We start from the raw sequence: 25,671 nt of genomic DNA on the forward strand, positions 1-25,671 counted from the left end.
TTACTTCAAGTATTTAGAATTAAAATGGATTTCATCCACGACTTCCACTCACTCTTGATCTGGATATGCAGCGAATCGGTGATTTACTCATCTGGCAGTTTAAGTCCCCTGCGAAGGCCACTTGACTTGTCATTCAGGCCTCTTTACGGACTCGTCTTGTGTTTTGCTGGTCTCTTGACATGGCATCTGACGACTCTTATTTGAGGCGATGCACCCACTGCTTCTCGGCTAGAAGCAGACACTTATGTTGACATCTAATTTGGCGGAGGTGCTTGTGAAACCCCTGGAAGCCTGACCCGTGGTTTGTGTTGCGCTCCGAGGGCAGGGTTCATGAGCGAGGGGGTTTGTTTGTGTGCTTACTTAAAGCCTCTTCATAAGAGACTCCAGCTTCAGACAATAAAAAAACCAGCCGGAGGAGAAAGAGGAGGGGGAGACCAGGAGAAAACGCCAACCTCAGGGTGATTACTGGATCAGCGTGCTTTTGTACAATTACCATCACTTTGAATTTTAAATGGCGGCTTAAAGGCCAGTCGAGCAGCTTGGAAAATTAGGCTGGAGTCTAATTAGTGCACTCCAAGATGACGAGCGCTGCGCTTTCAGCCGAACCAAGCTGCAGTCATGCAGGAGAGAGCCTTCCCTTGGATTTCAGCTGTCAGCGGATATTTCTATATATAATAAAGGAGATATATCCAACTGCAGACCCAAACGCGTTTAAAGTACACATGAAATCAAAACTAACCTCGTTATTGTGTTAGATCACATTGCTAGTTTTGTGCTGAACAATTCATCTGTGCATGTCATTAAGAACAAAAACCTTTAGCTTTAATTGAGATCTGAAAATAAAAATTCCAGTTCAGTTCTCAGATTAGGTCTGTCTGAGGTATTGGGCGTGACTAAAACACTTAACCACGCCTCATCAACTGCCAATGCTATGGTGGCATAAATGGAAAGGAGGAGGAGTCTGTTTTAATAACCCTCCCCAACAAGGCTGGAGCAAGCTGAACTGCCGTTCTAGGCAGAGGACGATCACGCCGCCCTCAACCCCAATGTGAAAACGAAAGTGACCGGTAATGAAAATGAAGTCAGGTTTTGCGGACCTCTATTCTGCCGCCCTATGTGCGGATATAACTGAGGATGCGCGGGTGCTAAAGGACGGAGGGAGGTGTCGCAGACACCGCGCTCTCTATTCTGCCGCCCTATGCGCGGATAAAACTGAGGACGCGCGGGTGTCGTGGACCTCTATTCTGCCGCCATATGCGCATATAACTGAGGACACGCGGGCGCTGATGGAGATGTCGCTGACGCCGCCCTCTCTATTCTTGCGTCTGTGCGCGAATATATCTGAGGAAGTGGGTGGTGAGGGAGGTGCCGCGGACATAACTGAGGGCGCGGGTGGTAAGGGAGGTGTCGCGGATGCTGCCCTCTCTATACTGCCGCGCTAGGCGGCCGCCTAGGTCGCCTGTATGGATGCGCCGGCCCTGCTCCCCAAAACCTTTCCTCATCTTTCTGAATGAATTTCTTAACTTACTACGTCCAATCAGCTCGCAGTGGAAAAACAAGCCACGCCCACTGTTTTCTTATTTAATATTCCATTGCTCTAGGAACTGCGTCACTGTACCACATGTCTTTGGATTGTGGGGGAAACCGGAGCACCCAGAGGAAACTTATGCGAACGCAGGGAGAACATGCAAACTCCACACAGAAATGGCATTGGGTTCAGACGTCAACCTGATTCTCATTTCTGAACTACTTTGGGATACAACGTCAATATGACATCATGTTGACGTCGTGTGCCTGCAGGGAAGGGACTAAGCTGAAAGAAAATAGATGAATAACCACCACCATCTCACTAGTGAAGGGCGAAACGAGGCTTCGCAAAACACTGAAACAGTCGAAGCAAACTTCGAAACGTTTGGACTCTTCAGTGACATCTAGTGGTCATATTTAAGTGCTGCTCTTAAACAACTTCAACAAAGAAACAGTTACGCAAATTGAGGACTTTTCGCCATGTTGTTTTGACAAGACAAGTGATTTAGTGGAGTGGTTAGTGTTCTTGACTGGTATGCAGATGTATTGGGTTCGAATCTGCAACTATTATTATTATTATTTGTCATTTAACATTTGTTAATTTATGGCTTCGTCTTGTGCGTTTTGCTTTAACAAGCCTGAGATCTGAATTAACTCTTTGTTTCCGACTCTGTGAGCCAAACGCCGATTCGATAGGTCTCAGAACTTGTGTAGTTGCTGATTGAATTAATTTAGTCAGTGACCTGGGTGTTTCGAAACATCTGCAATTTCAAGAGTTCACACTTAGCTGACAATCTATTAAAAGTTTGTTTGGCATGCCGTCCCGGGAGAGAGTCCCGAGCTCAAGGGATCCTCGAGCCTGGGACTTCCTCCTGTTCGCAGAGCGAGAGGGCAGCTTGAGCTCGGTGGATCTTGGTGGATCTCGGCTGCGGTAGCTAAGGGAACATGTGAGAAAAGAGGCTAGACAAGTGCTTGATTGCTATGTTCTTTGGATGGTGGGAGGAAACCAGAAAACCCAGAGAAAACCCAAGCGGACACGGGCAGAATATACAAACTCCTCACAGAAACGCCTACCGGCCTGGCGGGACCAGGGCCGGGAGTGTTCTTGCTGTGGGGCTCACAGTGCTAACCACTGGGCCGCCAGGCCGCCCGATCAATGGTAAAGGAGGGGAATTGGGGAGGAAGGGGGGTTTCTTCCAAATGAAGATAAAGTGGACTGAAAACTGTGGTTATTTATAGTAGCTTAGGGCTCGTATGATTGGAAGATACTGATTAGCTAATACGAGACCGGCCGTGATTAATCATAAGCACGCAGGATCTCAACTCTGTTTTGCTTCAGCAGTTCCTAATTCTCACTATTTGGACTCAGTGTTGTATCCCTGTGAAATGTGCAACCCCTAGCATCCCCTTGCTCCTGCTCTTGCCCTTGGTGTTTTGATTACTGGACTGTGTTCTGTAGGTTTTTTTAGTGTTTGCTGCCTGCTGTGACTTTTGCCTGTTCTTTGGATTACATTTGAGGATTACGCCGTTTTGCTTCTGTTTGTATCTTGAATAACGCTGCTCTTGGAACTTTTATCAGCGTGTACGCACCGCTCATTACAGCGGGCCTGCAGCTGGATATTATTGCCTGAAAGAGCACTCAGAGCCCCGCATGCAGGCCCGCTCTCCGGCAGCGCATGATTTAATTCAATTTCAGCTCGGCAACAATCAGCCGGGCTTTAATGAAGCTGAATGATCTGTTTGCAGCGGCTGACGCTCCATTGTTCTGAGCGCTTCAGTCGATCGCTGCTGCACCATGAGCTGTCAATGAAGCGCTCGGGAACCTGTTTATAATTGCCTGGAAACTGTCAGGACGGAGACGGTTCTGATCTACACTCGCTCGCAGCACCAGATTATGAAAATCTGGAGTATGTAGGTTCAAAAGCATGATTTACTTTCCAATTGTCAAACTGTTTTATTATTATACATATTTTAAGACCTGGTAATGATTAAATTTAGTTTAAACAATTAGCATCTGTATGTCATTATTTTTCCCCATATTGATGAGAGGGGAAGTAGATGAGAATTCCTGCATGTAAATGTAAATAACACAACAAGCTCAAAATCTAATAATCAAACATTCAATAATACCTAAATGTCCTGTGCTATCTCATGCCAATTTGTAATGGATGCCTTAATGATGAATGCATGATAGCATACACTTGAGAGGTCATGTAAGACAGTTTGTATACATCATCTTTAATTCTCTTGCGCTTTTACAATGTAGATTGTGTGTCAGCAAGTTCTAGTAAACTGAAGCTGTGTGAGTCCAGTGTTCAGAGCTGAAGTTCAGTTCAGTTCAGTTCAGTGTGGTTTAATCTTCACTGCTGAGAGTCCAAACACTGAAGAGCAAATCCATCCATGAGCAGCTCCACAAGGCCCAAACCAAGCCAGCCAGTGGTGACAGTGGAGGAGCAAACTTCACCAACTGACCAAAGTGAAGGAAAAAAAAAAACCAGGATAGAAACCAGGCTCTGTTGGGCTCCACCATTTCTCCTCTGGCCAAACTTCATGTGCAGAGCTGCAGTCTAAGTGCCGGAGGGTGGAGAACGCTGGACGTCCATCATGAAGAAGCTGCAGGTGTGAGTGGGTCATCGGCTGATGTTCAGGCTGGTTCAATGCTGAGAATTGTCTGTTACTGGGGTCTTTCAGGAATCAGTCTCATGCTCTCTGCTCCTCCATGACCACAGCATTTTCTCAGGATACGGCCTGGTCCAGGATTATGGAGACCTCTAGAAGTGCTCTATGGTTGGAATCATTTCTTTACAGGTCTTGGATTAATGGCGCTACAGTTTGTGTGTGTGTGTGTGTGCGCGCACATATATATATATATAGTTTTTTTAATAAATTGTGTATTTTTGTCATTTAATTTAAGTGTGTATTTCTGTTTTGTTTCTTTTTTTAATTATTTAATTCATGAATTCATTAAAAAGGGTAATAAAGTCTACAATAAAGTACATTTGAATGATTGAATTCTACTTATCCTGCACTTAAAAGGGTTACAGATGTAAACTGCCTATATAATTCATCACATAATATCATAACTTCATCTTCTTACAATTCAAGTATGGCTTTAACGACTACTCAGTACTCATCGATCTACTATGATTTTCAAGTGTTACTTAAAGCTTCTGTGAAATGTTTTGAAATGTGCATTTTTTTTAGTTCAGTGTTTTACTTAAACTCAAAAGAAAAAAATAAGAGGGGCATTATTTAGCTCCTCCCCTCTCAAAAAATAGCCAATAGCGTTTTGTTTTGATTACAACTCTGCCAGTAAGAGTGGTTGAGCCTAAACACATCAAATGATATGCAAAGGGGGCGGGGCGGGGAATGCCAGACACTAGTGAGCATTTGATTGGTTGGTTATTGGATAAGTTTTGGTTGATTATTAGTTTAGTTTTGGTCAGCCATCGGCCTAGTTTTGGTTTGTTATTGGTCTAGTTTTGGTTGTCCATTGGGTTATTTGGCTAGTTTTGGTTGGTTGTTGGTTTAATTTTGGGCTAGTTTTGATTGGCCAGTAGGTTACTTTTTGGTTGGTTATTGGGCTAGTTTTGGTTGGTTGTTGGTTTAGTTTTGGGCTAGTTTGGGTTGGTTGTTGGTTTAGTTTTGGGCTAGTTTTGGTTGGCCAGTAGGTTAGTTTTTGGTTGGTTATTGGGCTAGTTTTGGTGGCCATTGGGTTAGTTTTGGTTTGTTATTGGGCTAGTTTTCATTGGCTATTGGTTTAGCTTTAGGCTAGTTTTGGTTTTCCATTGGGCTAGTTTTGGTTGGTTGTTGGTTTAGTTTTGGGCTTGTTTTGGTTGGCCAGTAGGTTAGTTTTTGGTTGGTTATTGGGCTAGTTTTGGTGGCCATTGGGTTAGTTTTGGTTTGTTATTGGGCTAGTTTTCATTGGCTATTGGTTTAGCTTTAGGCTAGTTTTGGTTTTCCATTGGGCTAGTTTTGGTTGGTTGTTGGTTTAGTTTTGGGCTTGTTTTGGTTGGTCATTGGGCTAGTTTTTTTTTTTTGTTTTTTTTTTGTTATTTGACTAGTTATGGTTGGCCATTGGGTTATTGAGCTAGTTTTGGTTAATTATCGGGCTAGATTTAATTGGTCATTGGGCTGGATTTGGTTGGTTGCTGGTTTAGTTTTGGGCTAGTTTTAATTGGACATTGGACTAGTTTTGGTTTGTTTTTTGACTAGTTATGGTTGGCAATTGAGTTAGTTTTGGACGGTTATTGTGCTAGTTTTGCTTGGTCACTGGACTAGGTTAGATTGGTCATTTGGGTTATGGGTTTAGCTTTGGGCTAGTTTTGGTTGGTTATTGGTCTAGGTTAGATTGATCATCTGGCTAGATTTGGTTGGTTATTTGTTTAGTTTTGGTCAGCTGTACAGTACGTGCTCACAGGGTGTGTGTTTGTGTCTGTGCACATGAGTGGGTTAAAAGCTGAGGACCAATATCGAGAGGGGTTGAGCTCAAACACATCAAATGAAAAGTGAAGGGGGCGGGGCATGTCAGACATTAGAGAGCATTTGATTGGTCAGAAGATTTGATGAGAAACTGAAGTATGCGATGACAGCAAAAAATACAAATAAATTTAGGCGAATCTGATGAACTGCAAACCATGGATGTTAATATCAAGTTTATATCTTCTAAATGTGAATTTTGTTAATGTTTTGGAGCACACTAGCTTATAGATATCATCATTACTAACTCATTTCAATCACATCATCTTCCTGCATTGAATAAACGACCTGCTTTTTTATGACTTTGTGTTTCTGTGCTGTGTTTTCCTTTAGAGAATAATTCAGAGGAGCTGCCATTGTTCTTTCTATCTTTGTTCTGCTGCACTTGAACAGTGGCAGCGTTCAGCCGAGACCCTCAGCTCTCAATTATGCGGCTGTTCGACATGAAACTCCAAACTCAGTCAAGCGGAAAACACAAAGATGAAGATGAGCCGCATTAATTCAGCCTCTCCTTCAGTTTAATTGACAAGCTCTCGGCGTCTCAGGTCCGATCGGCCATCACGCGCTCATCTCGTCATGTGCTCATCTGCATGCTTTAATAAGCCGACCGGAGCGGCTCACAGATTATCACAAATTCAATAAACGTGGTTGAAATAAATGTATGAGCGTCTGGAGCACACTCGGGTTATCAGCGTCCTCCTCTCGTCGTCTCACTGTCAGCCAAATGCGAGTTTCCACAATCAAGAGACATTTTCTGAGTATGCCAAAAGTAGAGATTCACAATCGCAGCCAATCAGAGTTCAGAACAGGTCACCTGTTTAATACACAGTAATGTAGAGCGGGGTGTTGGACCAATCCGGTTTCATGATGTTTGTGCAGAAACACATATCTCCATACACTACTACTATCTTTTCAATGAAGGAGCCACATATGGTGCATACAGTGATGTCATTTAGGAGTTTTTCAAATGAATGGTGACGTTTTCATTTTTGATATTATTGGGCTCGGTGGGATTGGTTATTGGGCTACTTTGATTGGCCAATAGGCTAGCGTTGGTGGGTCATTGGGTTAGTTTAGGTTGGTTATTGGTATTGTTTTGGGCCAGTTTGGATTGCCCATTGGGCTAGTTTTGGTTGGTTATTGGCTAGTTTTGGTTAATTGTTGGTTTTGTTTTGGGGTAGTTTTAGTTACGCATTTGGGCTAGTTCTGGTTGTTTAGTGGTTTACTTTGGGCTAGTTTTGATTGGTTATTGGGTTAGTTTTGGTTAATTAATTTTTTTTTGGACTAGTTTTGGTTGGTTATTGGCTTACTTTTGGGCTAATTTTAATTGGTCATTGGGCAAGTTTTGGTTGGTTATTGGTTTAGTTTTGGTTGGCCAATGGACTAGTGTTAGTGGGTCATTGGGTAAGTTTAGGTTGGTTATTGGTATTGTTTTGGGCCAGTTTGGATTGCCCATTGGGCTAGTTTTGGTTAATTTTTGGTTTTGTTTTTGTCTAGTTTTGGTTGAGCATTTGGGCTAGTTTTTGTTGTTTATTAGTTTACTTTTGGGCTAGTTTTGATTGGTTATTGGGTTAGTTTTGGTTGGCTATTGGTTTGCTTTTGGGCTAATTTTAATTTGTCAGTGGGCTAGTTTTGCTTGGTTATTGGTTTAGGTTTGGTTGGCCATTGGGCTAATTTCGGTTAGTAATGGGTTTAGTTTTGAGATAGTTTTGATTGGACATCGAGCTAGTTTTAGGTTTGTTATTAGTTTAGTTTAGATTTTTTATTAGGCTAGTTTTGGTTGGTTAATGGTTTAGTTTTGATTGGTCATTGGGCTAGTTTTGGTTGGTTATTAGGCTAGTTTTGGTTGGTTATTGGTTTAGTTTTGGTCAGCCATTGGGTTAGTGTAACTGACTGATAATCAGTTTGTTTCTAATTTAATTATTTCACACACTTTATTAAAAACTTTAAATTTAAAATGACAAAGTACAGTTGTATGGGGTTGAAACTTTTATTATGAAAACAATACAGAGTAACCAGGAAGACAAAATGGCTGTACCTCATGGCAAGTAAAGTAGAATTTATGTTTCCCTGCTTCAGTTATATTCATCTGGATTTAAGAAGCATAAGAAGTGCTATAAGAAGTTCCTCTTTTTGTATTAAGCAGCCAATAAAGTAAGTTCACTCATATTATATGTGTTGTTTGTGAATTGTGGTGTTATATAGCAGAACACATGAATGTGACAGCGCATGTAAAAAAATTTTTTTACGTTTTTAAAGTTTACTCTGTTTTAAGGATTTACAAAGATAATGTATGTTTTTAAGTATTTTTGGTCTTTGTGTTCTGATTGACTTTTGTGTGTATTCAGTTCTCACAGCATTTCGAATTGGGGTGTCATATTCATGGTGAACCAGTTAATAAATCGCCAGTCATCAGAGAATCTTTTGTGCTCGTGAAATTACTGGTGGGAGCAACAGTTAGTTTTAATTGGTTATTGGGCTAGTTTTGGTTGGTTATTGAGTTAGTTTTGGTTGATTTATTGGTTTAGTTTTAGGTTAGTTTGGATTGGCCATTGGTCATTGGGCTAGTTTTGGTTGGATATTTGGCCAGGTATGGTTGGTCATTAGATTAGTTTGGTTGGTTATTGTATTAGTTTTGCTTGGTCATTGGGGTAGGTTAGATTGGTAATTTTAATTGTTTTGGTTGTTTATTGGTTTGGTTTTAGGCTAGTTTTGGTTGATTGTTTGCCTAGTTATGGTTGGCCATTGGGTTATTGACTTAGTTTTGGTTGGTTATTGGGGTAGATTTGATTGGTCATTGTCTAGTTTTGGTTGGTTATTGGTTTAGTTTTGAGCTAGTTTTGATTGCTTATTGTGCTAGTTTTAGTTTGTTGTTGGTTTAGTTTTAGATTAGTTTTGGTTGGTTATTGGGCTAGTTTTGATTGGTCATCTGACTAGTTTTGGTTGGTTATTGAGCTAGTTTTGATTGGTCATTGGGCTGGTTTTGGTTTGTTGTTGGTTTAGTTTTGGGTTAGTTTTGATTTGTCATTGGGCTAGTTTTGGTTGGTTATTATGTTAGTTTTTGTTGGTTATTAGGCTAGTTTTGATTGGTGTTCAGAATAGTTTTGGTTGGTTATTGGTTTAGTTTTGGTTGGTTATTATGTTAGTTTTGGTTGGTTGTTGGGCTAGTTTTGGTTGGTTATTATGTTAGTTTTGGTTGGTTATTATGTTAGTTTTGGTTGGTTGTTGGGCTAGTTTTGGTTGGTTATTATGTTAGTTTTGGTTGGTTATTATGTTAGTTTTGGTTGGTTATTGGGCTAGTTTTGGTTGGTTGTTATGTTAGTTTTGGTTGGTTATTGGGCTAGTTTTGGTTGGTTATTATGTTAGTTTTGGTTGGTTGTTATGTTAGTTTTGGTTGGTTGTTATGTTAGTTTTGGTTGGTTATTGGGCTAGTTTTGGTTGGTTATTATGTTAGTTTTGGTTGGTTGTTATGTTAGTTTTGGTTGGTTATTATGTTAGTTTTGGTTGGTTATTATGTTAGTTTTGGTTGGTTATTGGTTTAGTTTTGGTTGGTTATTATGTTAGTTTTGGTTGGTTATTGGGCTAGTTTTGGTTGGTTATTATGTTAGTTTTGGTTGGTTATTATGTTAGTTTTGGTTGGTTATTGGTTTAGTTTTGGTTGGTTATTATGTTAGTTTTGGTTGGTTATTGGGCTAGTTTTGGTTGGTTATTATGTTAGTTTTGGTTGGTTATTATGTTAGTTTTGGTTGGTTATTGGTTTAGTTTTGGTTGGTTATTATGTTAGTTTTGGTTGGTTATTGGTTTAGTTTTGGTTGGTTATTATGTTAGTTTTGGTTGGTTATTATGTTAGTTTTGGTTGGTTATTGGGCTAGTTTTGGTTGGTTATTGGGCTAGTTTTGGTTGGTTATTATGTTAGTTTTGGTTGGTTATTATGTTAGTTTTGGTTGGTTATTATGTTAGTTTTGGTTGGTTATTATGTTAGTTTTGGTTGGTTATTGGGCTAGTTTTGGTTGTTTATTATGTTAGTTTTGGTTGGTTATTATGTTAGTTTTGGTTGGTTATTGGTTTAGTTTTGGTTGGTTATTATGTTAGTTTTGGTTGGTTATTGGTTTAGTTTTGGTTGGTTATTATGTTAGTTTTGGTTGGTTATTGGGCAAGTTTTGGTTGGTTATTGGGCTAGTTTTGATTGGTGATCTGACTAGTTTTGGTTGGTTATTGGTTTAGTTTTGGCCAGCCATACAGTACATTCTCACAGGGTGTGTGTTTGTGCACATGAGTGAGTCAAAAGCCGAGGATTAATATTGAGTATGTGTAAAACCAACAAAATCAACAGTACTCACTTCACTTATCAGTGTTGATCTGGTAGACTACAGACTGAACGTATAACACACTTCAACACACAGGAGCTCAGAGCTTCCCCTGAATCATACTAAATAAAAACAGCACAATAAAAAATAAACAGCTAACAAAGGCAATGAAAGGTTTTGCGTCATATATTAAAGTGTTGTGTAAATGTACCCTCAGTGTCTGTAGAAAATAAAGTGAACTACATGAAAATAAGTCGGCAGTGATTACAAGACGTGCAGCTGTGCTGTGTTGTTTCACACTCCGTCAGATGAGGTGCGTGTGAGGATATTGGCACTGAAGATGCTCTGACCGGATTTAACAAATTAGCCAGAGGAAAGCAGCCACTCTCACGCCACACAAGTGTCCGTGACACGAGGAGCTCCCCTTTGACCTTCAGCCTTCCTCACCTTCCCATGATCCTCGGCGTGTGGACGGAGGTCATGTGATGCGTGTCACGGCCAAGGCAGATGGGATTTACTCAACGCTTAAATCAAACAAAACCCACACGGTGACCATCATCAGATGTGTGAGAATGAGCAGAGAAAATCAGCAACGACACACGGCAGATCAGATATTTTACTCCTATTATTGATGCATGAACGAATAGCTTATTATTATTATTATTATTATTATTGCTTGATTATTATCATCGTAAAAGTGAATGTTAATACCTAAAATATCCAAGGTATTACTTTAGTACCAATTCTTGCTATTAACTTATTACCTGCCGATTAATAAGATATCAACTGTTTATGAATATTTATGAAGTACATATTCTCTGTGATCTTATTCTACATACCTAAACCCGGTTACTACAATATTAGTTATTCATAAGCAGCTAATTTTGAGTTTAAAAAGGTCAAACTTAATGCTTCATTAACAGAAAGAATTGTCCCGTTTAAATAAAATGTGGTCTACATTATCTATAATACACTGTAAAAATGTACGTAAATGATCAGTTTACCCTATTTTGGGATTCATTTTTAATTTTTCCCCATTTATTTCTGCTTTTAAATTGCATTATGGGATCTTGATCTTTCCTCCGACAACTTTTAACCTTGAAAAGTTGTGTAAAGCGAACACTTGTAACAGTCTGCAGTGCTATATTGTGTGTGTTGGTGTTGTACATTACCCAACAGAAACCTTGTAATAAACTGCAGCACATGTTCGGTTGTTTTACACACTTATTTCTCTAGATAATACTTCTTATACATGATATTATTACTAAAACGTCAGTAAAAATCACTTTTTAAACTGTAGAGTTGAATTTTCAACATCAAAAGTGGACAGAGCAGAGATCAACAACCCCTAATGCAACTCACCGCGGGAAATAACACATGAATAATTCATATTGATATTTTATACATGATATTTTTTACACTATAGTACATGATTTCTTTCTTAATAACATCTCACAAGCCGTAACAGCAGTGTTGGCATTCACAGAATATTCCAGTGTGTATTTTAGTCTGAGAAAGGGCCGTCAGGCGAAGGAAACGAGACTAAGAAAAGTTCACAATAGTGGCATTTAAAGTGAAACAAATGAGAGGCCGCGCACACAATAGCTGACGTGTAAAAGCGCTTCAGACAGACAGACGCAGGCGGAATTAGAGAATGCTTTTAAATAATGACTTTTAGAGGAGGTTGTTAAGGAGAAAAGGCAGCATGGAGAAGAAAACGAGAGTTATTATTACAATCAGTGAGCGGAATAATGGCCGACAGAAGCGTTTGCCACCGTCGACTCCAGACACGAGCAGCGTTTAATCAGCTCAACCCGTCCAGAATCTGCCAGTGACCCGCAACAGATCCCACATCGCATAAAGCAAGACCACACTGCAAAACATGCTTCTCTTTCTTGGAGTTTTTCCTCGTTGCTAGTCCAAATATCTAAAAATAAATATGTAATTAAAAAGCATTTTAGAGAAGCAACAAATATTGTCTTGCCTTCAGAAATCATGAGTCAAAATTAGGTGAGTTTTTAATTTAAATAGATTATTGTGCTTGTTTTGAGGAAAAAGAAAATCTCTTAATTTGGGCTCATTATCTCTAAGAAAAGGCAGTATTTTTTGCTTTTCTAGAAAATGCTTCTTGATTTAAGAATGTTTGTCTCATGTTTTAATTTTGGTATTATTGGGCTAAGTTTGATTGGGCTAGTTTTGGTTGCATATTAATATAGTTTGGGCTGGTTCAGGTTGGTTATTAGTTTAGTTTTTTCCAGTTTTGATTGGCCATTGGTTTAGTTTTGACTGGTCATTAGGCTAGTTTTGGTGGGTTATTGATTTAGTTTTAATTTTGGGCTAGATATAATTAGTCATTATACTAGTTTTGGTTGGTTATTGGTTTGGTTTTAGGATAGTTTTGATTGGTTATTGGTCTAGTCATTGTGGTAGTTTTGATTGGTCATTAATATAGTTTTGGTTAGTTATTGGTTTAGTTTTGGGCTAGCTTTGGTTGGTTATTTGGCTAGTTTTAGTTAGTTATTGGGCTAATTTTGGTTGGTTGTTGGGATAGTCATGGTTGGCCATTGGTATAGTTTCGATTGGTTATTGGGCTAGTTTTGATTGGTTATTGGGCTAGTTTTGATTGGTTATTGGGCTAGTTTTGGTTGGCTATTGGGCTAGTTTTGATTGGTTATTGGGCTAGTTTTGGTTGGCTATTGGGCTAGTTTTGGTTGGTTATTGGGCTAGTTTTGATTGGTTATTGGGCTAGTTTTGGTTGGCTATTGGGCTAGTTTTGTTTGGCTATTGGGCTAGTTTTGGTTGGTTATTTGGTTAGTCATGGTTGGCCATTGACCCATGATGAATAAAGGGACTAAGCTGAAAATGAATGACTCATTATTTACTTTCCTTCGAGTGGTTATACATATGTTTTCTTCTGTTGACCACTAAAGAAGATATGTTGGAGATATTTTTGGGTAACCATTGATTCACATAGCAGGAATAACAAGTACTATGGAAGTTAATGGTGTGTGTGTGTGTGTGTGTGTGAGAGAGAGAGAGAGAGAGAGATTAAGTCTGCTTGTGTGTCATGATGAAGAAGTGTGTGTGTTCCTGTGGTTCTGATGAGACACTGTTATCATGTAAATATGGCTGCACTTTTGACTCAGGAAGCAGCTTTCTGAACATCTGACTCACACACACCTGATTTACAGTAAATCAGCAGGAGGCGTGTGTGTGTGTTTCTGGCTTCCCTTCAGTCTCTGTCCTTGCACAACACATGCACACAAAATAATATGCACACACAAACACACACACACTCTCTCTCTCTCTCTCACACACACACACACACACACACACACACACACACTACATTTTACAGTTTCTAGATTCTACAGTTGCTATGGTAACAACAACTAACAGTAATTGATCTGTTGTGGACATTCTACAGTTGCTATGGTTACAACAACTATAGTGAGAAACTGTTGTGATTCTGCTGTTGCTATGGTAACAAAAAAACTATAGTGAGTGATCTGTTGTGCTGATTCTACAGTTGCTATGGTAACACAACAACTAAAGTTACATAAACAAATGTGTGTGTGTGTTTGTGTGTGTGTGTGTGTGTGTGTGTGTGTGTGTGTGTGTGTGTGTGTGTGTGTATATATATATACATTTATATTTATCTTTTTTAACATTATCAAAATAATTTGGAACATTTATGGATTTATTTTATGGATAATTTATCATTTGTACCAAGTTTTCATTCACATGTGATCAACCAATAGCAAACTACAACCATTCGATCAATCGTTCGTAAACGAAATCAAGCCCTGCACACTTTTCTTATTCCAGGCTGAATCTGTTTCACGAGGACTTTAATGTAGAAATCTAATGTCACATGACCTTTAAAGACCAGATTTTAACGTATAAAACATTCAAACAAATAAGTTACAAACAAAGACTTCTGCAGGTCTGGAGTCCACTGACAGCCATATAACATGCTGAGAGAAGAAAAGAGAAGCGTTTTATAAAGCCGAAGGGATCGTCGAGTGAGACACAATGGCTCATTCTGAGGAAATAATCTCATATGAGCCCGATCATTTATTTCAACTGTCCTAAATGATGTGATTATATTAATACTGGACACATTAATTACCATGAGGATTCTCCTTTTACACATGCGGCATCAGGATTTGGGCTGTAATTAGTGATTTCTCTAATGAGATTTCAATAATTGAGTGTGTGAAATATTTAAATGTGTGAAGAGCTCATTTAACCCACACACACTGGTGTAAATTGATGTATATGTGTGTTTTAAACACCCGATGAACTAAATCCTGAACAAAACAGGGTGAGAATTTAAAAAAAAGTAGATTTATTAAGACAAATAAAGTGCATTTTTGTTTCTTAACATGTAAAAAGCTAAAAACAAGGTTATTGGTTTGGTTAGTTTTGTTCACTTAATGCTTTAGTTTTGGTTGGTCATTGGACTAGTTTTGGTTGGTTAATGGTTTAGTTTTGGTTGGTTAATAGTTTAGTTTTGGTTGGTCATTGGGCTAGTTTTGGTTGGTTAATGGTTTAGTTTTGGTTGGTTAATAGTTTAGTTTTGGTTGGTCATTGGGCTAGTTTTGGTTGGTTAATGGTTTAGTTTTGGTTGGTCATTGGACTAGTTTTGGTTGGTTAATGGTTTAGTTTTGGTTGGTTAATGGTTTAGTTTTGGTTGGTTAATGGTTTAGTTTTGGTTGGTCATTGGACTAGTTTTGGTTGGTTAATGGTTTAGTTTTGGGCCAGTTTTGGTTGGTCATTGGGCTAGTTTTGGTTGGTTAATGGTTTAGTTTTGGGCCAGTTTTGGTTGGTCATTGGGCTAGTTTTGGCTGGTTAATGGTTTAGTTTTGGTTGTTCATTAGGCTAGTTTTGGCTGGTTAATGGTTTAGTTTTGAGCCAGTTTTGGTTCGTCATTAGGCTAGTTTTGGTTGGTCAATGGTTTAGTTTTGGTTGTTCATTAGGCTAGTTTTGGTTGGTTAATGGTTTAGTTTTTGGCTAGTTTTGGTTTGTCATTAAGCTAGTTTTGGTTGGTAAATGGTTTAGTTTTGGTTGGTCATTGGGCTAGTTTTGGCTGGTTAATGGTTTAGTTTTGGTTGGTTAATGGTTTAGTTTTGGGCCAGTTTTGGTTGGTCATTGGGCAAGTTTTGGTTGGTTAATGGTTTAGTTTTGGGCCAGTTTTGGTTGGTCATTGGGCAAGTTTTGGTTGGTTAATGGTTTAGTTTTGGTTGGTCATTGGGCTAGTTTTGGCTGGTTAATGGTTTAGTTTTGGTTGGTTAATGGTTTAGTTTTGGGCCAGTTTTGGTTGGTCATTGGGCAAGTTTTGGTTGGTTAATGGTTTAGTTTTGGGCCAGTTTTGGTTGGTCATTGGGCAAGTTTTGGTTGGTTAATGGTTTAGTTTTGGTTGGTCATTGGGCTAGTTTTGGCTGGTTAATGGTTTAGTTTTGGTTGGTTAATGGTTTAGTTTTGGGCCAGTTTTGGTTGGTCATTGGGCAAGTTTTGGTTGGTTAATGGTTTAGTTTTGGGCTAGTTTTGGTTGGTCATTAAGCTAGTTTTGGTCGGTAAATGGTTTAGTTTTGGGCCACAACAATCTGCCAAAGTGGTAAGCGGAATGATCTATATCTAAGAAAAGACAAGACTGTTTTTCTTCCCCCATGGTCAGATATTCAGCTTGATTTAAAGAGAAACTCCCTTAAGTTTGACTCATTATTTCTGAAAACAAGACAATATATTTTACTTGTCAGGAAAATGCTTCTTGATTTAAGACTCCAAACTCGGTCCTGGAGGGCCGGTGTCCTGAAGAGTTTAGCTCCAGCCCTCATCAAACACACCTGAACCAGCAAATCAAGCTTTTACTAGATATACTAGAAACTTCATGGCAGATGTGTTAAAGCTAAATTTAGCAGGAAACCAGGCCTCTAGCACACCCCTGATTTATTTGGAGATATTTTTTTAAATGTTTTGAGATATTTGGACTACAGACAAGACAAAAACTCTTGATAATATAAGCACTTTTTAGTCAAAGTGTTAGGAATTTAATATAACATTCATAAAATTAATAAAGTTCTTTAATTAATCTCTCATAGCATTCACAATTCAAAATGCTTGTATATTTTAAATGTAATAACCAGACCTGTTTTGTGTCAAGAATCAGTGAATTAAGTTGTTCTCGTTATTTTCATTGTCACATTATTGCTGTTTTTTATTCCCACTCTTGAAAAATCTAATTATTTTTTATTCCCCCAGAGGAGCGCCGGATCTCCTGCTGTTTGTATGCATGTTAGTCATTATTTCCAGCACTTTTAAATGTCAGCGAGCAGTGTGTTGAGGCTGAGAGCTGGTCATCTATTAAACATCTCCTATGTCTCTCTTACTGACAGATTTCAGGACAGCACATGCTGAGCTCAGCCCATTATTAGCAGCAGAAGCTGGAGACCGGCGAGCTCCAGACACTCTCCGATGGAAACGTTCCCACTTTATCAGCCAGTGTAATTGCTGTCTTGTTTGGTTAAGAGATTAGGAGGTTGAGTCTCTTTGTGTGGTCGTGCTGATTGTGCAAACAGAGGACAGAAATGCTCAGAAAACACACTCGACTGACTGCAGACCGATGAAGCTGCGCAGCGAGACCCTAAAACTAAAACTAGCGGGAGCGGATCATGAACACGATAAAGAGTTCAGATGCAGAAGCCTTTACCGTGCCGGCTGCGTTGGTCTTCTGAAATCAGCATTTTACAAAACCTCTTATATAGTTATGTTGATAATTTTACTGCAAACAACGAGTTTCTGTCTTATCTAGTCAAATAAATGAAACTCTCAAATCAAGAAACATTTCCATACAAACAAAAAATATTCTCTTCTCTTGTCTTCTCTTCTCCTCTTCTCTTGTTCTCGTTTCTTCTTCTCTTCTCTTCTCTTCTCTTCTCTTGTCTTCTCTTCTCTTTTCCTCTCTTCTCTTCTTCTTCTCTTTTCTTCTCCTTTTCTCGTCTCGTCTCTTCTCTTCCTCTTCTCTTCTCTTCTTTTCGTCTCTTCTCGTTTCTTCTCTTCTTCTCTTCTCGTTTCTTCTCTTCTTCTCCTCTGTTCTACTCTTCTTCTCTTTTCCTCTTATCTTCTCGTCTCTTCTCTTCTCGTTTCTTCTCCTCTTCTCATTTCTTCTCTTCTATTCTTGTTTCTTCTCGTCTCTTCTCGTCTCTTCTCTTGTCGTCTAGTCTCTTCTTGTTTCTTCTCGTCTCGTCTCGTCTCTTCTCTTCTCGTTTCTTCTCGTCTCTTCTCTTTTCTTCTCTTCTCCTCTTAGCTCTTCTCTTCTCTTCTCGTTTCTTCTTGTCTCTTCTCGTCTCGGCTCTTCTCTTCTCGTCTCTCGCTTCTCTTCTCGTCTCTCTTCTCGCTTCTCTTCTCCTCTTCTCGTCTCTTCTCTTCTCCTCTTCTCTTCTCGTCTCTCTTCTCTCTTCTCGTCTCGTCTCGTCTCTTCTCTTCTCCTCTTCTCTTCTCTTCTCGTCTTATCTCTTCTCGTCTTATCTCTTCTCGTCTCTTCTTGACTCGTCTCTTTTCGTCTCGTCTCGTTTCTTCTCCTCTTCTCGTCTCATCTCTTTCTCTTCTCGTTTCTTCTTGTTTCGTCTTGTCTCTTCTCTTCTCGTCTTTCTTCTCGTCTATTTTCTTCTCTTCTCGTCTCTTCTCACTCTCTTCTCGCTTCTTTTCTCGTCTCTTCTCGTCTCTTCTCTTCTCCTCTTCCTTCTCGTCTCTCTTCTCCTCTTCTCTTCTCTTCTCGTCTCTCTTCTCCTTCTCTTCTCGTCTCTCTTCTCCTCTTCTCGTCTCTTCTCTTCTCGTCTTATCTCATCTCGTCTCTTCTCTTCTTTTCTCTTCTCGTCTTATCTCTTCTCGTCTCTTCTCATCTCTTCTTGACTCGTCTCTTTTCGTCTCGTCTCGTTTCTTCTTCTTCTCGTCTCGTCTCTTTTTCTCTTCTCGTCTCTTCTCTTCTCCTCTTCTCTTCTCGTCTCTCTTCTCGTCTCATCTCTTCTCGTCTCATCTCTTCTCGTCTCTTCTCATCTCTTCTTGACTCGTCTCTTTTCGTCTCGTTTCTTCTTCTCGTCTCGTCTCTTTTTCTCTTCTCGTCTCTTCTCTTCTCGTCTCTCTTCTCGTCTCTTCTCTTCTCCTCTTCTCTTCTCTTCTCGTCTTATCTCTTCTCGTCTCTTCTTGACTCGTCTCTTTTCGTCTTGTCTCTTCTCTTCTACTCTTCTCTTCTCGTCTCTCTTCTCGTCTCTTCTCTTCTCTTTCTTCTCTTCTCTTTTCTTCTCTTGTCATTTCTTCTCTTCTCTTCTCATCTCTCCTCTTCTCCTCTACTCTCTTACTCCTCTTTTTTTTCTCTTTTTTCTCTACTCCTCCTGTCTTTACCTCATCTCCTTCTTTTCTCATCTCCTGTTCTCCTCTTCTCTTTTTCCTCTGCTCCTCTCCTCCTCCTCTCCTCCTCTCCTCCTCCACTCCTCCTTTACTCCTCCTCCTCTCCTCCTCTCCCTCTTCTTTTAACCCTCTTGTCGGGGCGTCTCCAGTCTCCGTTTCAGAGCTGCAGGATCATGTCTGATATTGTCAGATGGCCTGGAAAATTAAAAACCCAATTAAAGGAGCGGTGTGGGGGTCAGCTCCTCTGCATATCAAAAGAGCTCCTCTTTCCATTCACTGAAGAATCACATTGGTTAACAGCTCACTTTTACCGCGCCGCACTTACAGAGTAATAAGCGCCTTCCAGACCCGACCCGCCGCAACGCTTCTCCTCCAGCAACGGGTCATTATCAGACTGTCATTTCAGCTCCGCAGACCCGCACAAAGCTCTCGCAGACCCAGAATTAATTCGGAAATCTCATGACACGGGAAATGGCGTAGAAGAAGCGGGAATGGGAGGCCTTATTTGTTCTAACGGCACAATAATACTGTTAAAAGCCACTCGCTTGAGAAACGCCACGTTTGTTTGGCCGGCCTGAAGAACGTGCTCTTGCTTTTGCCGCGTTAAGCACGATTCATTAATTCTGGTGTGGAAAGATGGAGAGGAACGGCTTAATGGAAATCATCTGACTGTGGAGCATTAATATTCAGTCTAATGTAGCTGATAACGGGTCATGAAGAGCAGACGGCAGGACAGAAGCACATCCAGCTCCACTGACCCGTCATTTCTGGACACACCGAGAGACAAAACAAGAATATTAACAGAAAAGATTAGATAGTAACACTTTGTGTAGGTATAATAGGAAATATAAAGTAGATGTATGCTCTTCACAAAATAAATAATATATTCTTAATCTCTCCTGTAATGGCATTTTTCTAACGACAATACTTTGTCAGAAAACACGAGGCCATAATTTTAGTCTTAATAAGCAATAAGGCACAAGACGTGTGTGCCCCGACATGTTGCTATTTTCAGACCAGCACAACCTTAATTTTCCCGTTTTACACCACATTGTTTAAACCCCAAGTGCTATTTTGGGATTTCCGCCTGTATTGTGCCTACCTAAATTTAAAACCTTCCCAAATCCGCATTCAGACGTGTAAATGCAAAAATTTGGTATCATTTTAAAGAAAACCCTTTGAATTTTCAATAAACACTTTTAAAAGTGTTTAAAATATCTGTATATGCTGTCTTTGTTCTAATAAACACCTAAATAAGAGGCGCTTTTTGTATTTGTTTTATAAACTCAGATTTGAAAGTGTGTCTTTTAGCTTCTGTGTGGTCTAGCGTGCTGTAAGTAATTTTGGTGGTTCCTGTCTAGGTGTTAATATGGACCATTTAAGTACAAATATGTACCTTTTGAAAAGGTACCACCAAAGTGACAGCTCGCGTACCTTTATTTCTGAGAGTGTAAAAAACACTGAACAAAAATATCCATTCATTTGCCTTTCGGCTTAGTCTCTTTATTCATCAGGGGTCGCCACAGCAGAATGAACCGCCAACTATTCCAGTATATATTTTACACAGCGGATGCCCTTCCAGCTGCAACTCAGTACTGGAAAACACACACACACACTCATTCACACACAAAAACTACGGCCAATTTAGTTGATCAGTTCCCCTATAGCGCATGTGTTTGGACTGTGGGGGAAACCGGAGCACCCGGAGGAAACCCACACCAACACGGGGAGAACATGCAAACTCCACACAGAAACACCAACTGACCCAGCCAGGACTCAAACTAGTGACCTTCTTCTTGCTGTTAGGTGACAATGCTAACCACTGAACCACCGTGCCACCCTAAACAAAAAATATGAAACCTAAAAATACACTTAAAAACTATGAATGATCTGTAACTTCTGCTGTACTTATTATCTTCAGTCATTCTGCATCTACGGCATAACCATAACACACACACACACACACACACACACACACACACACACAGTGGAACACATGCTTTCTCTTGTTGCGTGTTGAACGTGCTGAACCCGCTCTCAATCTCACATAAGTGGCCTTTTCATCTTTTCATCCGAAGATTTGTTTTTTCTCTCTCTCCCCTCCTTTTTAGCCTCTTTTCCCTTTTTATTCAAGCAATTGACAAGTCAGGTCTTTTAGCCTCATCTCATTTACATTTAATGGCATGATAATACACATTAGCAGACTATTTTAAATAATTACATCCTCACCAGCCTCTCCCCCCACTCAACCTCTTTTCTCCAAATGTGCTTCTGTCCCCCCCGAAACTTTCATATTTCAGAGTGCAATAATAGCAAGTGCTTCTGTCACGGAAACAATATCTAATACGTGAGCAGAAAAGGCAAGCAATTTTGAAGCGGTGACTGGGGGTGAATAGGACATTAAGTCTTTCTCTGTGCTGCTGTTGGGTATTTTCTCTGTCAGCCGGCTGTGAATGCGGAGTTAAAGACGGCCATTGAGAGGCAGCGGTGACAGCTCACCTGTCAGAGCCGCGCACACGCACTCGCTCCATTCACTGACACTGGGAAATATCGCAACTGGAAAATCAGCCAGAGCCAAATGGGTTCAAGAGATTTAACAAGCCACGAGATGGAGAGAGACAGACAGACAGACAGACAGACAGACAGACAGACAGACAGACAGATACATTCTCACTCTATTCACTGACACTGGGAAATATTGCAACTGGACAATCAGCCAGAGTCAAATGGGTTCAAGAGATGAGCTATGAGACGAAGACTGACAGACAGACTGACAGACACATCAGACAGACAGAGAGACAGACATTCAGACACACACACAGACGGACAGACAGAGAGAGAGAGAGAGAGAGAGAGAGAAAGAGAGACAGACAGACAGACAGACAGAGAGAGAGAGAGAGAGAGAGAGACATTCAGGGAGACAGACAGAGAGACAGACAGACAGACAGACAGTCATTCAGATAGACAGACAGACAGACAGACACATCAGACAGGCAGAGAGACAGACAGACAGACAGACAGACAGACAGACAGACAGACAGACAGACAGACAGACAGACAGACAGTCATTCAGACAGACAGACAAACACACACACAGACTGACAGACACAGAGAGAGAGAGACAGACAGACAGACAGACATTCAGACAGACAGACAAACAGTCATTCAGACAGACAGACAAACACACACACAGACGGACAGACACAGAGAGAGAGAGACAGACAGACAGACAGACATTCAGACAGACTGACAGACAGACAGACTGACAGACAGACAGACAGACAGATAGACAGACAGACAGACACACGGATGGACGGACAGATTCTCGCTTTAATCACTTACACTGAGAAATATGCGGCTGAAAAAGCAGCCAGAGCCAGACAGCTTCAAGAGATTCAAGCCATGAGACAAAGATAAAGAAAGTCAGACACATAGATAGATAGATAGATAGATAGATAGATAGATAGATAGATAGATAGATAGATAGATAGATAGATAGATAGATCTGCACAACCATCTCTAGGCTTTACAGAGAATGCTCCGACACAGAGGAAATATCCAGTGAGCGGCAGTTCTGTGGGCGCAAATGCCTTGTTGATGAGGCCAGAGGTCAGAGGAGAATGGCCAGACTGGTTCCAGCTGATAGAAAGGCAACAGTAACTCAAATAAGCACTCGTTACAACCGAGCTCTGCAGAAGAGCATCTCTGAACACACAACACGTCCAACCTTGAGGCGGATGGGCTACAGCAGCAGAAGAGCACACCGGGTGCCGCTCCTGTCAGCTAAGAACAGGAAACTGAGGCTACAATTCACACAGACTCACCAAAACTGGACAATAGAAGATTGGAGAAACGTTGCTGCTCTGATGAGTCTCCATTTCTGCTGACACATTCGGATGCTCGGCTCACAATTCGGCCTCAGCAGCATGAAAGCATGGATCATCCTGCCTTGTATCAGCGGTTCAGGCTGGTGGTGGTGGTGTAATGGTGTGGGGGAGATTTTCTTTGGGTCCATTAGTACCAATTGAGCATCAACGCCACAGCCTACCTGAGTATTGCTGCTGACCATGTCCATCCCTTTATGAGCACAGTGTCTCCATCTTCTGATGGCTACTTCCAGCAGGATAACGCAGCATGTCATAAAGCTCAATCATCTCAGACTGCTGAACATGACGATGAGTTCACTGTACTCAAATGGCCTCCACAGTCACCAGAGCTCAATCCAATAGAGCAGCTTTGAGATGAAACGGGAGATTCCAGCAACTGTGTGATGCTATCATGTCAATGTGGAGCAAAATCTCTGAGGAATATTTCCAGTTGCTTGTTGAATCTCTGCCATAAAGGATTAAAGCAGTTCTGAAGGCAAACGGGGGTCCAAACTGTTACTAGGGAGGTATACCTAATAAAGTGGCCAATGAGTGTATATTACAGGCTGTAAACTGACATTTTAACATGTTGTCATAAAAACAACACTACAGTACTTTTGTTTTATGCACTCAAAGAAAATCCTGTATGGTTTATAACCCAGTGGTTGGGTTAAAAATGTCATTTAAATTTAAGTGATAACATGAACACATGCCTTGGTTTGTCCATATTCGACAATAAGGCATATTCGCTAAAACTCTGTTTATATCAAATACAAAAAACAGCACTCGTTACAGGCTGCGGCACTGTGTAGGGTTGTGTTGGCTTGTAATTATGTCAGATTTCTATGATTGTAACGCTGTAGTAGGCACGTGAGGCGGGTGACATGTTTAAAATAAGCTGCTGCAGAAATCTTTCATTACGGTGAGCTGCAGAACACGAGTGTATAATGAGAAAGCAGCGGTCCTGACAGGACACTGATGACATTGATTGACGTGTGATGACAGCAGCCGAGCACAAAGACCAGCACACTCACATCTGCAGGAAAAAACACAGCAGGTGTGTGTGTGTGTGTGTGTGTGTGTGTGTGTGTGTGTGTGTGTGTGTGTGTGTGTGTGTGTGTGTGTGTGTGTGTGTGTGTGTGTGTACAGTAGGGTTTTTTTCCGTCACTCATGTTTCAGAGTTGCTCATGTGGAAGAATAATGTCTGCGAATGTCTTCTGCCGGCTGCACTGTACTGGTCAAACAAATTCAATTACTGCTGCAGGACGGGAGTAATTTCATGTAAATTAGCATGTTAATGTTGTGCGTGGCGCCGCTGCAGGCTGTGGACACTTCATTGTTGTGTTCTGTCGTTCATCTGGGAGGAACATGTATTTGTCTGCCTTATTTTTAATTGTAAAAGCCTGTAAACATGCTACAGTACAAATCTGTAACCTGGTTAACAGTATGTGTCCTTATACAGTTAATAACTCTATTTCCAGATACTTTAAAAACTTTTGTAAATTAATAAAATACGGTAGTTTACCATAAAAAAACATTATATGTATGTGTATGTGTGTGTGTGTGTGTGTATGTGTATATATATATATATGTGTATATATATATATATATATATATATATATATATATATATATATACACACACACACACACAAACACATACATATAATGTTTTTTTATGGTAAACTACCGTATTTTATTATATATATATATGTGTTTTATATATATATATTTTATATATATATATATATATATATATATATATATATATATATATATATATATATATATATATATATATATACTTTATTTTAAACAGTATAAAACTGTATAAAAATGCCTCAGTAAAGTTCTGTAACCTGGTTAACAATACGTTTCCGTAATATATACGCTTAATCACTGTAAATTGTCTTTCCCAGAATTCATAAGACTGCTGTATGATACTATAAATTGGTAAAATACGGTACTTTACTGTAAAATTAAAATAAATAAATTTTTACTGTAGCATTTTTTTTACAGATTGTACAGTTTAAAATAAAGTAGAATTAGATTTCTTCTTTATTTTCTGTATAAAATGCTTCGGTAAATATCTGTACCACAGTACATTTCCTTGATATATACGGTTAATAACTGCACATTGGGTTTTTAGAATATAAAACACTGGTGAAAGATAGTATAAACAATTAAAATACAGTAGTTTTACCATATTTTTTACATCATGGTTTCTACCTTATTTTTAACAGTAAAAAAAAAAGATACTAGAGTAAAAATCTGTAAGATGGTTAACAGTACATTCCTTATTATATACAGTTAATTACCGTACATCAACTTCCCAGAATATAAAACACTGGTGTGTGATGCTATAAATTAATGAAATACTGTAGTTTACCATAACAATGTTACAATATTTTATGGTTTCTACCTTATTTTTCATTGTAAAAACTGTATAAAATGCAACAGTAAAAATCTGTAACATGGTTAACAGTAAATTTCCTTAATGTATACGGTTAATAACTGTAAATAATTTTTCCCAGAATTCAAAACACTGGTGTTTGATAATATAAACAAATGAAATATGGTAGTTAACCATTTTGTTTTTATTTATGGTTTCTACCTTATTCTTAACAGTAAAAACTGTAGGAATACTACTGTATGAATCAGTAAGCTGGTTAACAGTATGTGTCCTTAATTTATACAGTTAATAACTGTAAATTGATTTCCCAGAATTAAAACTCTGGTGATTCATACTATAAATTAATAAAATACAGTAGTTTACTATATATATTGTGTGTGTGTGTGTGTGTGTGTGTGTGTGTGTGTGTGTGTATATATGTATGTATATATATATATATATATATATATATATATATATATATATATATATATATATATGTGTGTGTATATATACACACACACACACACACACATATTCTATCTTAATTTTAAATGGTTAAGAAAACTGTAAAATGCCTTTATTCAACAGTTCTTTTCTCTAATATATACAGTTAATAACCATAAACTGACTTTCACAGAAATCAAAACACTGATCTATGATAGTATAAATTAATACAATATGGTAGTTT

At 39.4% G+C, this 25,671-nt stretch overlaps 1 long non-coding RNA gene across 1 annotated transcript in view; it reads left to right on the forward strand.

Annotated features, from left to right (window-relative positions):
- The first annotated feature begins 8,031 nt into the window (after positions 1-8,031).
- Positions 8,032-25,671, forward strand: part of LOC141378400 (uncharacterized) — a 46,144-nt gene continuing 28,504 nt past the window's right edge. Inside the window, exon 1 of the long non-coding RNA XR_012392965.1 lies at positions 8,032-8,160. This is a non-coding gene — a long non-coding RNA (uncharacterized lncRNA). The remainder of the gene's footprint in view (positions 8,161-25,671) is intronic.

This window comes from Danio rerio, chromosome 17 (assembly GCF_049306965.1).
Source record: "Danio rerio strain Tuebingen ecotype United States chromosome 17, GRCz12tu, whole genome shotgun sequence".
In the NCBI taxonomy this organism is placed as follows: Eukaryota; Metazoa; Chordata; class Actinopteri; order Cypriniformes; family Danionidae; genus Danio; species Danio rerio.